The sequence below is a fragment of the Halichoerus grypus genome, chromosome 10 (assembly GCF_964656455.1).
Source record: "Halichoerus grypus chromosome 10, mHalGry1.hap1.1, whole genome shotgun sequence".
NCBI classification, from domain to species: Eukaryota; Metazoa; Chordata; class Mammalia; order Carnivora; family Phocidae; genus Halichoerus; species Halichoerus grypus.
In genome coordinates, this window is record NC_135721.1 from 26,859,754 (window position 1) to 26,876,700 (window position 16,947).

The 16,947-nt window shown below is 39.9% G+C and overlaps 1 long non-coding RNA gene across 2 annotated transcripts in view; it reads left to right on the forward strand.

Annotated features, from left to right (window-relative positions):
• Positions 1 to 16,947, forward strand: part of LOC118536220 (uncharacterized) — a 207,305-nt gene that overhangs the window by 89,493 nt on the left and 100,865 nt on the right. For both annotated transcript variants that reach the window (XR_013442159.1, XR_013442160.1), the window contains exon 2: positions 11,765 to 11,936. This is a non-coding gene — a long non-coding RNA (uncharacterized LOC118536220). The remainder of the gene's footprint in view (positions 1 to 11,764; positions 11,937 to 16,947) is intronic.

Genomic DNA, 16,947 nt, shown 5'->3' on the forward strand with positions numbered 1-16,947 from the left:
CTTTTTTTACATATGAGGACACTGAATCCCGGAGAGGCAACTGAGTTACCTAAGGGAATAACACTTACTATCAAAAAGTGACACTGGTATTCAGATGGTTACTGGATACTTATTGCAAGATTATTTATTTTATTTCTTGAGTATTCCAAATTGATACATGATATGTCTATAAAGGCAAATCAGTTGGTCAGAATTTAAAAACCTCCTTCCCATGTATTTATTTTGTGGTGAATTTACTTTTACCACTAAATTGTATGTCCTTTAGAGTGTTGATGAACCATTCTAGTTTTTTTAACTGGTTACTCACTTGGCGTAGTAGAGACAAATACCTTCAGCGATCAGTAGAATGCTAACAGGTGATTCACATGCTGGCAGATCACAGTGGGCTCCACAATGACTGTTGAGTACCTATTTTTAAACTCTCCATAAAGCTCACGATAGGCCTTACACCAATCCTGCAAACTGAGATTTCTCTTCCTGGTTTTATAGACTTTGGGCTTAGAAAGTTTAATAAGTGATGCAAGATCACACTGCGTATAGGTTGCATTAGTCTGTTAGGACTACCACAGCAAAATAGCACAGACCGGGTGACTTAAACAACAGAAATTTGTTTTCTTACAGTTCTGGGGGCTGGAAGTCCGAGATCAAGGTGGCAGCAGTGTTGGTTTGTGGTGAGACATCTTTTCTTGGCTTGCAGACAGCTGCCTTTTCACTGTGTCCTTATATGACCTTTCCTCTGTGTGTACATGTGGGGAGAGAGAGCTCTGGTGTCTCTTTTCTTATAAGGACACCAGTCCTTTTGGATTGCAGCCCCACCCTTATTTCCTTGTGTAACCTTTGTTACCTTCTTAAAGGTCCTATCTCCAAATACAGTTATATTGGGGATTAGGGCCTCAACATATGAATTTTGAGGGACACAATTCATTCTATAGCAGAGATCAAGAGTTAGGGTGTGAACCTGAGTCTGCCCAACTTCCAAAGTCACGTTTGATTTATGATACCTGCTGACTCTTAGTGCATGAAATTAGTGTATAAGATGGCAATAGTAGTATTTTTCTCCAATCAAGTTAATGTATTTGTACCATAGTTCACGATTTAACTCTATTGTGTTTCTCCCCACCCATTCTCCCATGGTATGTGGCTTTGGCTGATGATCCTAACTAAATGGTACAAAATAAGGTATTTTGTTGCTGGTATACTGCAGCTCTAGAAAGGAGATTCCCTCTGGGACTGTGAGTGATTATGTGCTTACCCGTCAGGTCAGGTTTAAGCTCCAACTATCAGAACTTGGCACATAGTTATACTGTTGACTCATCCTAAGCAAATAGAGTCATTTAACATTAACTCAATCCATACAAATATATATTTTGTGCTTGTTATGTGCTGGGTGGTCTTCTAATGGCAGTGGAAGACTGATAAGGCCCTTGCTTATATGGAGTAGACAGAAGAAGGTAAGCAAAGGAACAAGAATTTCATGCAAGATCGGTGCTCTGAAGAAAATGAAGTGCGGTAAAAGCATAGAGGGGGCTTGGGAATGAGGTAGTATTAATTTGGTGCTCTAGGGAAGGTCTCTTTACTATTGTGACATAGAAGCTAAAACTTGAATGATGAGAAGGTGTATTAGTCAGGGTTCTCCAGAGAAATAGAACCAATAGGATGGAGGGATGGATGGATGGATGGATAGATAGATGGATAGGAAGGAAGGAAGGAGGGAGGGAAGGAAGGCAGGAAGGAAGGAAAGAAAGAAAGAAAGAAAAAGAGAAAAGAAAAGATTATGGAAATATTATGAAGGACTGGCTCACATGATTACGGAGGCTTCTGTAAAATCCTGCAGTCTGCCATCTGCAAGCTGGAGGCCCAGGAAGGTAAAATGGTGGTGTAATTCCAGTACAAACCCAAAGGCTTGGCACCCAGGGGAACCAATGGTGTAAGTTCCAGTCCAAGTCTGAAGGCCTGAGAACCAGGAGCACTGATGTCAAAAAGGCAAGAGAAGATGAATATCCTGGCTCGAACAAGAGAGCAAATTTACCCTTCCTCTGCCTTTCTGCTCTATTCAGGCCCTCAACAGATTAAATGATGCCCTCTTGCATTGGTGTGGATGATCTTTACTTAGCCTACTGATTCAAATGCTAACCTCTTCCTAAAACATCCTCACAGGCACACAGAAATAATGGTCAACCAGGTATCTGAACATCCCTTATCCCAGTCAAGCTGACACATAAAATGAACCATTACAGACAGGGTTAATGATGGAAACATTGGGGAATTAGAAAGTCCAAGCAGAGGAATAGTATAAGCAAAGGCTCTGGGTGGGAAAATGTAATTTGTTTGAGGAACAGAAAGGCCAGTATGGCTAGATGCCATGAGCAGGAGGGGACTGGGGTAGATGCCATGAGCAAGAGTGGGGAGTGGCCAAGATCAGATGGGAGAAGTCAACAGGGGCCAGGTCACAGAAGGTCTGATATAGTGGGGAAAGGACATTGGCGTGTATTTTAAGTGCATTGTGGCTTTCTTGGAAGGTATTACTCAGGAGAATAACAAGGTCTGATTGGCATTTGTAAATAATCATTTTGCAGGGTACACATAGCACTTTTAACCATTGTAATTTTGTTTCTCTCTTCATCATGAGTGTCTTCCTATGAGGCAGAAGGGGTAACATATTCTGTGGTCAATTTAAAACTGGTTTTTGAAGAACTCCTGTACCAGAAAATTAGAATATTTGTAGAAATACAGACCTACTTAAGCTTTCCTTGTAGCTAACTCATGTCTAGTGTGTCAAGAAGCTCGGGCTACTTGTCTGTCGTTGCCTATCTTGTTTCTCCATTGTTCGGATAATCTGGATGATGTTCTAATGAGAAGTGATTTGCAGCTTCCTTTCTTACTTACCCTTTTCCTTTCCTCCTCTGTCCACTCTTCTTTCTTCCCTTCTAATGAGGGAGGCAGTTTATATTTTCCATATAGGTGCTCTTTTCTCCATGCAAATTCAGCTTCTTCCAGTTATATTTTCTGGGCACTGATTTCATTGTCTGCTTATAAACTCCTCCAGTTATCAGAATTCAAAAGCTATGATGGGAGGGAGACCTGAAGCTGGCGTATGAATGGGAGGCTGACAGATATTCACTGCTTGCCTGAGATAGATGCGATGAGCCAGACTCACCCACCAAAGGATTCCAGAAGGGGCTATGCCCCCTCCACCTACTTCATCTCATCTCTGTACTCTGATGACACCTGTTGCAGGGCAGGTGGTGTGGTTTGGGGACGTCTGTAGCTGTTAATATAGCATGCTCCCATAGAGCGACTGATGGCTGTAAGGATCACTCATGGGTGAAGCAGGGAGAATAAGAAAACCAGAGGTACAAGGCAGAAAACCTGGGAGGTCAAAGGAGTAATGGGGACAGGATTAAAAAAAAAAAAAAAAGTGAGAGGCCGTCAGGCAGTGCTGTAGATGGTAGCAGGTTTTGAGGATATGGAGGAGATAATTCTAATTTAATGCAAAGAGATAGCAAATGAACAATGAAGTGTATTATGGCAGAGGTTGGGGAAAGTGACAAGATATGTACCTTTGTGCCAGTTCACCCATGCGTCCATGATGCTGAGAGCCCAAGTCTTGGCTGTTGCCCTCTCTGGAAGTTGGCTGTGTAGGGTGGCACAACCCTCTAGTAGGGGTCTCTGGTTCCTGGTCACAGCACAGAATTAATTGAGTGCTGTTTTATGAGGATCGTCATTGTAAATATCTGAATATCTTTCTTTCTTTTGCAGGGCGCCATATAGAATGGTCCTGTGCAATATACCCTCAAAGTCCATCAGATTCTTGCCTCCTAATCTCTTTTTCCTTCTCCCTCTTCTCCTTTTGGTACCATGTGTCCCTATGTGCCATATTCATCTTGGAGGGCAGGTGAAACATAAATTGAAATAGATAAAGTTACAAAGAAACCCAATTATATTGAAATATGCTATCCACATATTAAAAAACAAACATGATATGGCAATTATATATGCTTTTTAATTAACATATTAAGGAACTGTTAAGTAAATAAGATCTAGATGGGTCTAATAACTTCATTATATTAAAGTGGCATGAACATACTTTGAGATATCAGGGCCGACTGTAATATGATATGAAAATGTCTATGATTTCTACTGGTGACAGAGTAGCAGGTACCATTGATTTCACTGTGGTTTTTTGCTTCTTCATAATTAAATAACATGCGAAATTTCAGTCAGATGTTAGTAAAAATAAATACTTATTTTTTTAAACATTCAAGGTCACAGATGCCCTATATCCTATTCACTGACTTCAGGTTAAGAGCTTAGATTTTTCTGCCCCAGGAGGTCCCTGAGGTAGAGAGATTAGGTGGCTAGCCTACCCTCCCCCAAATTGGTAGGTGCACCCTGGTGCTGGATTCTTTCTATAAAGTTTAAAATATCCCTGAAGAAATGGGATAAGGGCAGAGGTACCACCAGAATGGGTGATCTGCTTCCTGCTTCCTGTTTCTCTTGGCATTTACCATGTGATTTCCAAATAACATGCCTTTCCTACTGCTATTTCTTGACTTTTCAATATTTAACTTTAACTGTTTGTTGACTTCCTCCTGTGGAAGAAGAGCTTGCGGCTCTTTTCCCCCCATACCTACTTTTCCATTCTGTTCCCTGGCAGTCAAAAGCCTTTTCAATATGGAAACTTGGTCCTTCACACCTGATAGAAGCTGTAACTTCTGTTATTTGTCTGATAACTCTCTCCCCTCTGTTTTCCTTGTATTTAGTTAAGTGCTACATCTTCTGGACTGAATGACTAATTTTTTCTTATTGTATTACTCTTCTGTCATTTTCCATTTTTTTTTTTTTTTTTAAACTTGCTGGGTAATTCTTTCAACTGTTTTCCTACTGTTTTACTGAATTATAACTTTTACTTCTCAGTTTTTATTTCCAGGACACACTTTGTTCCTTTGTTAGAGCATCCTGTTCTTCTTTCATAGATGTTACAGCTTGGTTCTTTGATGAAATTTATTTTGAATTTTTTTTAAAATTTGTTTTTGCTCATCAGATTATTCCAATTTCTTCTGAGATCCCTCCCCCCCCCCCAGTTTATTTATTTTAGCTTATCTTTTTCATCTAAAAGGCTTTAAAAAATGTTTGATGATCCTCAGGGGTCTGTATTTTATTAGAGTGAGGGGCTAAAAAGCCAATTGGAAGTTGCTATGGAGTACATGTTTGTGTCCTCCTGTCCCCACCTTGAATTCATATGTTGAAGCCTTAATCCCCAATGTGGGCCTTTGGGAGGTAGTCAGGTTATGAGGGTGGAGCCCTCATAATGAGATTAGTGCCCTTATATAAGAGGACATACCAGAAAGCTTTCTTCTCTCTTTCTCTGTCTTTGCTATGTGAGAAGGCAGGAAGAAGGTGTCCATATGCAAACCAGGAGGTGTGTTCTCACCAGGAACTGAATCAGCCAGCACCTTGGTCTTGGACTACCCAGCCTCTAGAACCATGAGAAATAAATTTCTGTTGTTTAAGCCACGCTGTCTATGGTATTTTTCATATAGCAGCCTAGACTGACAAAAGCAGAAGCTCTATGTGTGATGATTGGGATGGGGCTTTTTTTACTGATGGGCTTATATGGCATGAAGATTTTTTGAATGGGGATTCCCTAACCATTATAAGTCAGGGTATATTCCATCCTCTGTCAAAACTCTGCAGTGGCATCCCATCTATCTCAGAGCAAAGGTCCAAACCTAAAAATAACTTAAAAGGCCTTATGATCCACTCTCTTGTCTCCTCCTGCCCCTTTATTACCTCTAAACCCTGTTCCCTGTCATTCCCCACCCTGCTCATCCTACTTGAGCCAACTTGGTCTCCTCATGGGGAGTGTCGCCTCACTAACCCCCACCGAGTGAGGTCACTCACTCCCTCATCAGGCCTTTGCATTTACTCTTCCCACTGCCTGAAAGTTTCCCCAGAGACTCATCTCAACTTCCTCAGGTTGCTGCTCCACTGTCACCCTCAGGAAAGCCTTTTCTGACCACCCTATTTAAATTAACTTCTTCCCCTTTGCCTTCTTGTCCACTGTCCCTGCTTAATTTTTTTCCTGTCATTTATCTCCATCTGCCATTATTACTTTTTTTGCTTTATTATTCATTACTTTATTTATTTATTTCTGCATGCTGCCTTTCTCCACCATGTAAGCTGTCTGAGGGCTGAGGTGTTTGTGTTTTGTTCACTTCCATAGCCACAGTTCCCAGAACAGTGCCTGGTACGTAGTAGGTGCTCCATGCGGTTTTGAATACATGCGTTTCCTGCCATGTGGGACCGTTGTTTAGCTATATAGGGTGGGGGAAGGGCTCCAGAGATCTGGCTTCTTCTTGTACAGAGTTTTAGCATCCACCACACCCCCCACCCCCAGGTTGATAACCTCCATCTGTACCCATTTTCAGAGTGATCATAATTCCTGAGCCTTTCCAGGATCCTGAGGTGAGAATGGTCTTTCTTTTGGCTCCCAGTCCTCTGACATCTGATGGACTTAGGTTGCAAACTTTCTAAGGTCCGCAAAGTCAGTTACCACTTTCGTTTTCTGCCTCATAACATTTGCTTGACTTCTCTTACTCTCCTCTTCTCTTGCCCTACCACCTCACAGCCCTGCATGGTGAGAAGCTTTGCTGTAGGCTTCCGTGCAAAGAAAATGACAAATACGAATATTCTGGATTTTTGTTAATATAGATCTGAAATGGTGTACTCAGGAGGAAATGAAATTACTGGAGGGATCAAATAGGTTGTGTGATTGTGTGTGGGAGATGTCATAGAACACACAGAAGCCTGTGTGTTTGCAGTAGATTATCTTTGTGGTCACTTTCAACTGTAAAAGTCATGATTCGGTGGTTCTGTGAAATGCTCTGAACTGTTCAGATAAAAGGTGCTGTGGACACAAAGAGCATTATCATTGGCTCCATTTGTTGAAGTGATGTTATAATCTTTGTTCATTTTCAGTTTTATTATTCATTTGAGCCTAGTGAATCTTCTCACCAGCTCCCCTTTTGTATTATCACAATATCTAACGGCTTTAATCAGCCCATTTGTTCTTGACAAAAATTACATGGATGGCTGTCCCTATTCACAGCACTGTTTTGTTTTTAAAATATCCATTCAACCATAACTTCCTTCTCATAGAATACCCCATATGTATATTCAGTCTCAGTGTTTTGGCTCCACCAAAGGTCCCTTGTCTGTTTTCCACTAGTATAACCAACATTAATACTCATTGTCTGAGAACATTGTTTTTAATCATTCCATATTCATGTGGAACTCCTATGTAGCTCCATTATCAAGAATCAAAACTAACCAGCATTACTTAATGAAATCTTTAAATAGATTGTTAGAAGCAGTTTTATCCACTTGTGTTATTTAGTCCCATGCTTCTCTTTTGTCAAGAAATATATTCCCTTTTATCTGGCCTTGTCAGACTTGATTACTAGACAGGGAGTGCATTAATAAGATAAAATTCTTAGTCAAGATTAGCACCTTCTATGAAACTCGGTGTCTGACTGCCATGGAATTCTCTGGGATGTGGCCATGTATTCAGTTTTAAATTGGTTACATTGCTCTCTTGTTGGTTAGACATGCAGCTCTATTATTACAAGGTTCAAGTTCTCTGGACTTCTGATGATCCATCTTAATGGAGTTTATATTATGCATTTCTCTCCTTGAGTAGTATTTTAAAGTTTGTTTTGGAAGCTGACGATGTTGCTTGCACAAGTTTCTGAATACCTGGCCATGATCTCCTGTGGGGCTATGCAGTACCCGGGGCCTTGTAGACTAGATAGAGCAAGTCTATTGTCGTATGTTTTGCCTTCAAAAGCAGAAATGCAAGCTAGCCAATAAATTCTTCTTTAGTCCTTGTAAAAAATCAGTCTCAGGCTGATCAGAGGAATGCTGGAGGTACAGATACTTATTGAGGTTCAATTTTAAAATGAAATTTGTTTGTTTGAAAAGCATTAGTATATAGTGCCCTGTCCTTAAAATCTTTTATTTAATTTTGCTTTGATCACTTAAAATCTGATAATTGCCTTTGTCACCCTCCATGATATTTTCTTTAAGATTTTTTAATTTATTCATTTGACAGAGAGAGAGATAGAGAGAGAGAGCACAGCAGGGGGAGAGGCAGGCAGAGGGAAAGGGAGAAGCAGACTCCCTGCTGAGCAGGGAGCCCGATGCGGGGCTCGATCCCAGGACCCTGGGATCATAACTTGAGCTGAAGGCAGATGCTTAACCGACTGAGCCACCCAGGCACCCCCTCCATGATATTTTCTGAAGAATTCTCTTCAGATTATAGCATGTGTTGGGGTTCTATTCCTTGATCTACTTCTCATAGACATTCTGCTTAATGTTACTGAAAGTCAATTTATGTGCATGAGAAATTAGATTTCCAATGCCTACCTTTGTATGGGTAAAGCAAATAAAATATAGCCAAAGGCTAAGATGAAATAATTTTGGAAATATCCACTCTTTCATGTCATGTTTCTATGCTTCTTCCATTAGCATGCACAATTTGTGTCTATTTGTGTATTAGTATTATGTACAGACAGATATTTTATAGATAAGGAACTAGGAGAACCTAATTATAAACTTTAATCTCAGAAAGACTACTTAATTACTCAGATCTTCAATTTTCCTATCTACCCACAGAAACAACAAGACAAATACAGGCATATTTAGCTCTAACAATCTCTGTGTTTCCCTGAATTTGCATTTGATCAGTTGCTGGCAAATCAAATCATATTTTTAGTACATGGAGGTGGGAGGTGGAGGTGGCATGCTATTTAAAGACATCTTTTTATGAATTTAACAACTAGCCCCCTAATGCATCTGCCTTTATAAATTTGGATTTTTAAATAATGGGTTTTGGTTAAAGAGTAATTCAAGTTTTAGAAATGAAGTTATACTGGGCGCCTGGGTGGCTCAGTCAGTTAAGCATCTGCCTTTGGCTCAGGTCATGATCCCGGGATCCTGGGATCGAGTCCCACATCGGGCTCCCTGCTCGGCGGGGAGCCTGCTTGTGCATTCTCTCTCTCTCTTAAATAAATAAATAAATAAATAAATATAATAAAATCTTAAAAAAAAAAAGAAATAAAGTCATATTGTAAATGTACTAAGCATTCTTTTTCAAATGTTACCTTATCTCAAATTCTTTTATGAATATGTTTTCTGTTTCATTATTTATAATTTTGGTAAATTTTTACTTTTATAAGTCATTTTTAGTTTTTCTTAAGGTAAGGCACAGCTGGATTACTCTTTTTTATCCTACAGAGGCATAGTGTAGGGTAATTAGTTAATATCCCCACCATTCTGGAAAGATGAATGAAACATGGAGCTGTGTATGCTGTCCACCTCTGTTCTCACCTTTTCTCCTCATGTGCAGGCTAATTTGTAGTGGTTGGAAAATTGGCAGGGATATGTTACTGGTTAATTGACTCCATCTCAAGGCTTGTCAGTGTTCTCTTCAAGATACATTTTATTTTATGAAAAGAAATAAAAATAATTCAAGCAGAAGTAAAAGAAAACAAGGGCAATAGGAACTCAAGAGTTGTAAAATTTATTACAAATAAAATAACGGGCATAAGAACAAAAAAAAAATCCTGAATTCTGTAATTATTAAGTTTCTTCTAAAGCCTGGAGCACAGTAGTGAGAACAAAAACTTTCCATTCTTGTATCTCTTGTATGCTTTGTCTTCAAGCATAAGGAACTTCTCTTTCATTTCTGATCTGTTCTAGAAAACCTTTAAAATGTTCCCAGGCTCTGATGTTCAGCCTTAGCTCTCCCTGAACCCTTTCACCACCTTCTCTCCCTTTTTCTCTCTCTCTCTCCCTCTTTCTCTCTCTCTCTCTCTCTCTCTCACACACACACACACTTCTGATACACTTTCTTACTTGGGTGTGTACCACATTTCCACTGACTTCTCTTGGTGGTGTTCCCTTTCTCCATTGTGCAAATGAGGAAGCCATTGATATCTAAGGCATTTTCTTATCTTCTGATTTTAAAAGAAGATGCTTGAAGATTCTGAACATATTGCAGCTGGGATGAGGATCTTTCATTTCTTTTTTGCTACCCTAGCTTGTGTGGCTTTAAAGGTGGTTTTGGAAGGAAATGGATGTTCCCTTGGGGAGGAAGGGACTCATTTAAGGGCAAAAGTCAAAGAGTTGACCCTCAGTACTCTGGTTTCAGTCTCCTACTTTGCCTGGGAGGCATAGTTAAGACTGGGACATCTGGGTTCTGGGTCCTTATTTCTATAAACTGACCATCACCTGTTCATATAATTCTCTAATGCCTAAAAATCTTGCATGCTTCCATCTGATGCTCCTTTCAGGAAACTATTTAGACCTTGCCTAAGTTTGGGGACCCCTTAGAAATTCTTTACTATTATCTAAGAACAAAGACACCTGCTAGATTGATATTGCCTACTTCCTGTAGGTTATGGCATCCTCCGGGTACATTAGCTGATGGAAGTTCTTCTGGATAAATGCATCAGTCAGTAAGGCCACTGTCACTGAGGGGAAAAGATCCCTTCTTCCTCCCCTCAGAAAGACAGACCATAAAAGGTGAGAAATTTTTCAGTGGCGTTGAGGCCTGGGGGATCTTCTGAGGCAGAAATCTTAGGGATCCCACTTAGTTTCTGGCTCACTGTCGGACTTATGGAAGTTGTTTCTCCCTTTCTGGATCTCCAGTCTAAAAATAAAATGATTTTGTCACTAGGGAAGCAACCTATACCTGTTGGTATTTTTCTGTTTTGATTTTTTTTTTTACAAACAGCTTTGAATTTACTGAAATATAATTCACATACCTAAAATTCATCTTCATTTGAAGTATACAGTTTAATGTCTTTTTAGTATGTTCATAGGGCTATGCAACTATCGGCATGAACTAATTTTAGAACATTTTCATCCCCCCTAAAAGAAACCTTATATTCATTAGTATTAAGTCACCTTTTCCCTCCTGTCTTCTTTCCCCTAGCCATAAGCAACCCCTAATTTGCTGTCTGTCTCTATAAGTTTTTTATTCTGGACATTTCTCATAAAAGGATTTGTACAACATGTGGCCTTTTTTTTTTTTTTTTTAAGATTTTATTTATTTATTTGAGAGAGAATGAGATAGAGAGAGAGCATGAGAGGGGGGAGGGTCAGAGGGAGAAGCAGACTCCCTGCTGAGCAGGGAGCCCGATGTGGGACTTGCTCCTGGGACTCCAGGATCATGACCTGAGCCGAAGGCAGTCGCTTAACCAGCTGAGCCACCCAGGTGCCCCAGCATGTGGCCTTTTTGACTGGCTTCTTCCACTTAGCATAGTTTTGAAGGGTCATGTTGTAGTGTGTATCAGTACTCCATTCCTTTTTATGGCTGAGTAATATTCCATTATATGGATCTACTCCACATTATTTACCCATTCATCAGTTAATGGACATTTGGATTGTTTCTGCTTTTTGGCTATTTGTACTGAGATACGAATCCATTATCACATATACGATTTGCAAATATTTTCTCCCATTCTGTGGGTTGTCTTTTCACTTTCATGATGGTATCATTTACAGGTCAAAAGTTTTTAATTTTGATGTAGTCAATTTATATACTTTTTCTTTTGTTACCTGTCTTTTGGTATCATATCTAAGAAACCATGACCTAACCCAAGGTCATGAAGAGTTACTCTATGGTTTCTTATGAGAGTTTTATAGTTTTGTCTTGTATATTTTGTCTATGATCCATTTGTTTGTCTTTTCGTTTCAGCGAATACTGAATACCCTTGAAAAAAAATGGTCAAATGGTCCATCTTGTAGTAGTTCCAGATAATGGAAAAGCTGACAAGAATTGAAATACATGCTGAATACTTACTGTTTCCAACAGTTGTATTATGACTCCATGTTCCCATTGCGTTTCCTTTACTTATACTTCTGCTATGGTAAGTTTTAAGTTTAATTAAGTTTAATTTTGTTCGCTCACATGGCTAGCCAGTTTAAGAAAGTTTCCATATTGACGTCTGAAACTGACAGCTGATGGGTGTTGAAATAAAACATGCCTTGTTGCTATTATTATATTTCTCTATGATTTTTTTTCTTTTGCTCTTTACTTTATTTACCACCCAAACCCTAATCTATTATCTTTCTCTAAAATTGTTTTCAACTTCTCCTTTTCACATGATTATAAAAATGTGACTTTTTCCAATCTCTTTAGTTTCTCATTTTTATTATTATATTCTAGAAGGTTTTTTTTCAAAGCCTTCATTCTCTGATAAGATTTTTTTAAAAAAGATAATAATGTTGTTCCATATCATTATTCTACAGTATTCACAGCATTTAATATATTATGGACATTTAATACACATTAAACAGCAAAAGATTTATGCTTGACCTTTCATATGACTATCAACTGGATTAGATTTCCTAATTAGGCATTGATCTGACCTCACTGGTGCTTCCATATTTAGACACGGACACCTCCCCCTCCATATGTAAAGCTCTAGTGATAATCTAAATGAAGGACTAAGAGAGTTAAGTACTGAAGACAATTAGTAATGGTCAGGCCTCCCAATATTAGCCGCATATTGCAATATGTTCACTTCCATATTTCTTTCCAGAAGTTGTCACATATGTTATTAAGAGAGCCCTTGGCTTGTCCCCTTCACCTCTAGGGAATCAGTTATCTCTCTGTCCATAGGAAAGCTGTATCCCATATAGTAGTTGTCTTCCTACTCCCCAGGAAATAATCTGCTGGAATTCAAAATACAATTATCACGCTTGACTACTTTCCTATATCCTGGAGCTGACCATTATTAATGGCATCCAATTATTCATAGCAATCATGCAGCTGACCTTGCTAAACAGATCACAGCAGTGGGTATTTGACAGTCAGTCTGCTGGCTGGGCGTGATAAATAGGAGGAGACAATGTCATATCCTGGTCATCTTCAGCGAAAACAGCATGACACTTGCAGACTTACCAGAATGCTATAATAACTTGATTGCAAGATATAGCATTTCATTATTTTAAAAGCATATGTTTAGAATATACTGGCAGGAGCAGGAAAAAAAAAGTTGATTTAGGTAAGCTTGGTGTTTGGGAATCTCTTTGGTTTACCCTATATGGCTGCGCTGCTAATTAACTGCTTGACCTTTGGTAGGTCATTAGACTTTCTGAGCCTCAATGTCTTCAACTCTAAAATGAGGGCTTTTGCCTATTTTTAAGGGTGGTTGTGAAGATTCAATGATATAAAAACTATGGAACAATCAGGTAAGGAGAAGTTGCTCAATCATTGTCAGTTTCCTGTCCACAGTCAGTCTAAGCCCCAGCTCCAACGGAGGTAAAAGACATAGCATAAAAGCCTTTTTATTCTTCACCAAAGTGCAGGATAGGTTTTGACTCTCACATGAATGCTGCTTTTTCATTCTGCTTTTTCCACAAGCCCACAGGTCAAAGGTTTTCCTTTATTGTGCAGTGGTATTAAAGTGTGATATTTGTTTGCGGTGAAGGAGCCTAAGCATTAAAAACTGACATAAATTTCCAGGTGGTTGGCTTTTGACCCTTCCATTTCCTTGACTGTATGTTCCCTCTGAGTTGGCATGATATATAACAGTTCTGATTCAGCTATGAAAGGAGCAAGTTGTTTACATTTGGAAGTACATTAATTCTCTCATGCCACTAGGAGGGGGATTTTCACAAGGAACTAACTTTATGTGAGTTTTGAGCCAAACAATTTGAAAGAGTTTGGAGGAATGCCCACAGTTTATAGTCCCTTGAGGGTCACTGGCATGTTCTAATTCAAAGTGACCAGAGAAGAATTCCTTCCTTATGTCTTACTTCCTTGTCACCATGTGAGATGCCCCACTGTCATTCGCATCCCGACTAAAAAAAAAAAAAGTAATTTATACTTCTATAAGATAGCTGGAGTGAAGTAAAGAAAATGTTCTCTTGAGAATTTCTCATACACACTGCTTATCAGTGATGGACACACGGTGTATTTGATTTGCCATGAATATCATGAAGCATTTAGCAAAATTTACTAAGAGAAACAGGAACTGAATTTTAGAGAAGGTGGCTAATTGTGTCAGATTAGCCCTGAGGACAATGGGGAGTTTCCTAGTGACCTGTGAGGTAGCCTCTTGTTTTTTTTTTTTTGCACTCCAGGTGGACCGGCTGGATGTGTAAGTAGGTGAAGGGAAACGGAGGGATTTTGTGGTGGCTTGGGACTCTGGTATATTCCACCTGCAAGTTGGGCAGTTCAGGAAGAGGCCCTGATGGCTGTGTAGACAGTAAAATTCCATGATGGTTAAGGGCATAGTCTTACGACCCAACAGACTTAGTTTAAATGCTAGCCTTTTCACTTTTATGATTAGAGTATTCTTTTTTTTTTTTTTTAAGATTTTATTTATTTATTTGAGAGAGAGAATGAAATAGAGAGAGCATGAGAGGGGGGAGGGTCAGAGGGAGAAGCAGACTCCCTGCTGAGCAGGGAGCCCGATGCGGGACTCGATCCTGGGACTCCAGGATCATGACCTGAGCTGAAGGCAGTCGCTTAACCAACTGAGCCACCCAAGCGCCCTAGAGTATTCTTATCTGAGAAATGGCAGTAACTGTCAAGGCTCTTGGAGAACTTAGATGAAATCACAAATGTGCCAATATCCTGATGCGAAGTGTAGTGAATTGAATAGTAGCCTCCAAAAGATATGTCAGTGTCCTAATCCCTGGAACCTACAACTGTGACCTCATTTGCAAATAGGGTCTTTGCAGATGTGATTAAGGATCATGAAATGAGATCATCCTAGGTTAACCTGGTGTGTCCTAAATCCAATGACAAGGGTCCTTATTAAGAGACAGAAGAGGAAAAGACACAGGCCAGGTGAGGACAGAAACAGAGGTTGAAGTGATGTAGCCACAAGTCAAGGATGCCAGTAGCTCCCAGAAGCTGGAAGAGACAAGGAATGAAACCTCCCCTAGAGACCCTAGAACGAGTGTGGCCCTATTGATGTCTTGATTTCAGATTTGTGGCCTCCAGAACTGTGGGAGGATACATTTCTCTTGTTTTAAGCCACTCATTTTGTGGTGATTTGTTACAGCAGCTCCAAGAGGTGAAGGCCTGAGCATAGTGTCTGGTCCATGGTCATTGTTTTGTGAGTTGCGGCCTTAGTTTTCAGACAGATTAGATCTTTTTTTTGGTGGGGGGGCTGTGTAGTGTGCTTTCAAAAAATCCATTTTAAACTTTTTTCTCCCTGGTTCTTTTAGCCTTAACTTATTTGCTTATTCGGTCAGCCATTCCTTCGGTGTTTGTTAAGCAGTTTCCATTTAGTGCTAAGTGTACTGGGTGTTTTTAAAAGAGCATTACATGATGGTGAACAGAATACATAAGACTCCAGCCTCATTGAGTTTGTTCTCCAGCTGGAGAGACAGACAAATGGAAAATAAATCCTCACCGCATTTAAGTGCTATGAAGAAATCTGGTTGAGTTTGGGGACAGAGAAGAACAGGAAGAAAAGCAGAGATGCTGGTTTTAGGCAAGCGACTGAGCCTGAAAAACCGTGGCAGAAGTTTTAGAAAGAAACAGGTATTTTTGTAGAGGACTTTCGTGTTAAAGCAGAGCGTTGACTTTGAGATTTGACTTTGCATTAGGCATGAGAAGCAGGAGACATTTGCAGTGGCTGAGTGGAATATTGTTGCTGTCTGTGGGGCAACACGGCAGTTTCCTAGATGTTTTAGGGTGGAGGTTGGCAAGCTTTTACTCTCATGGGCCAGACAGTATATAGAGCTTGTGGGCTGTATGGTTTCTGTTGCAACGTTTTGACTTTATGTTATAGCATTAAGCAGCCACAGACAGTGTGTGAACAAGTGCATCTGGCTACGTCCGCACCTCATTTACTGGACACTGGAACTTGAATTTCATGTAATTTTCACACGTCTTGAACTATTTTTCTCTTTTTTCTTTCTGTCAATAACCCTTCTTAGCTTGAGAGCCATACCAGAACAAACAGTGGGATGCATATGGCCTGTGGGTCATCGTTTGCCGACCCGTTTTACAGTGTAGCTTCTGTTCTTACAAGCAAAGGAGCCACGTTCTTTGCCTCGCGATTCTGCTCTAAGGAGCAGCCAGCAGGCAGGGGTGGAGACCTGTGGGAAAGAGCAGACCCCTTAGGCAAGCAGTGTGCTGTCTGTGCAGAATTCTCCATTCTTGGTGGCCTGATAAACATGGGCCTGAGCTTGAATTAAAAATGATTTTTTCTTTTTTCTTCTTGCTTCACAAATCAACATTTAATGATAATATTTCTTCTTGATGTTTCGGCTATAAAAGTGCAAATTATGCATGAAATTGGCATACATTATTCCATCATGAACTAATCTGATAGAAAAACAGATTAGGTATTTATATCGAAAACAAGTCATTCATGGGCGCCTGGGTGGCTCAGTTGGTTAAGCGACTGCCTTCGGCTCAGGTCATGATCCTGGAGTCCCAGGATCGAGTCCCGCATCGGGCTCCCTGCTCGGCAGGGAGTCTGCTTCTCCCTCTCCCACTCCCCCCTCTTGTGCTCTCTCTCTCTCTCACTCTCTCTCTCAAAAAAAAAAAAAAAAAAAAAAAAGAAAACAAGTCATTCATAACTATTAAAACGTTTTGAAAAGGAAAACTATGTTCCTGAAAACGTGAATGACTGGAAATTGAGGCCATTCAGTTCTGACCAGGGAGATGGAGCACTGTGTTCTTACCATCTTGCTGGCATTGCCCAGTTGCCTTTATGGCCATAGATTTTAAAATGATAAAAGACACTTAAAAAAAATTTTTTTTTTTAATTCTATGGCATCATTTCCCAAATGATAGTGCATTTCTATGTAATAACTGTATTTACAACCTCCACCACACTTTGGGCTCTGGAAATAGGCTGATAAACAGGTGGCTATGAATTGGAATTTGTCAGATGTTTTGTGGATTCA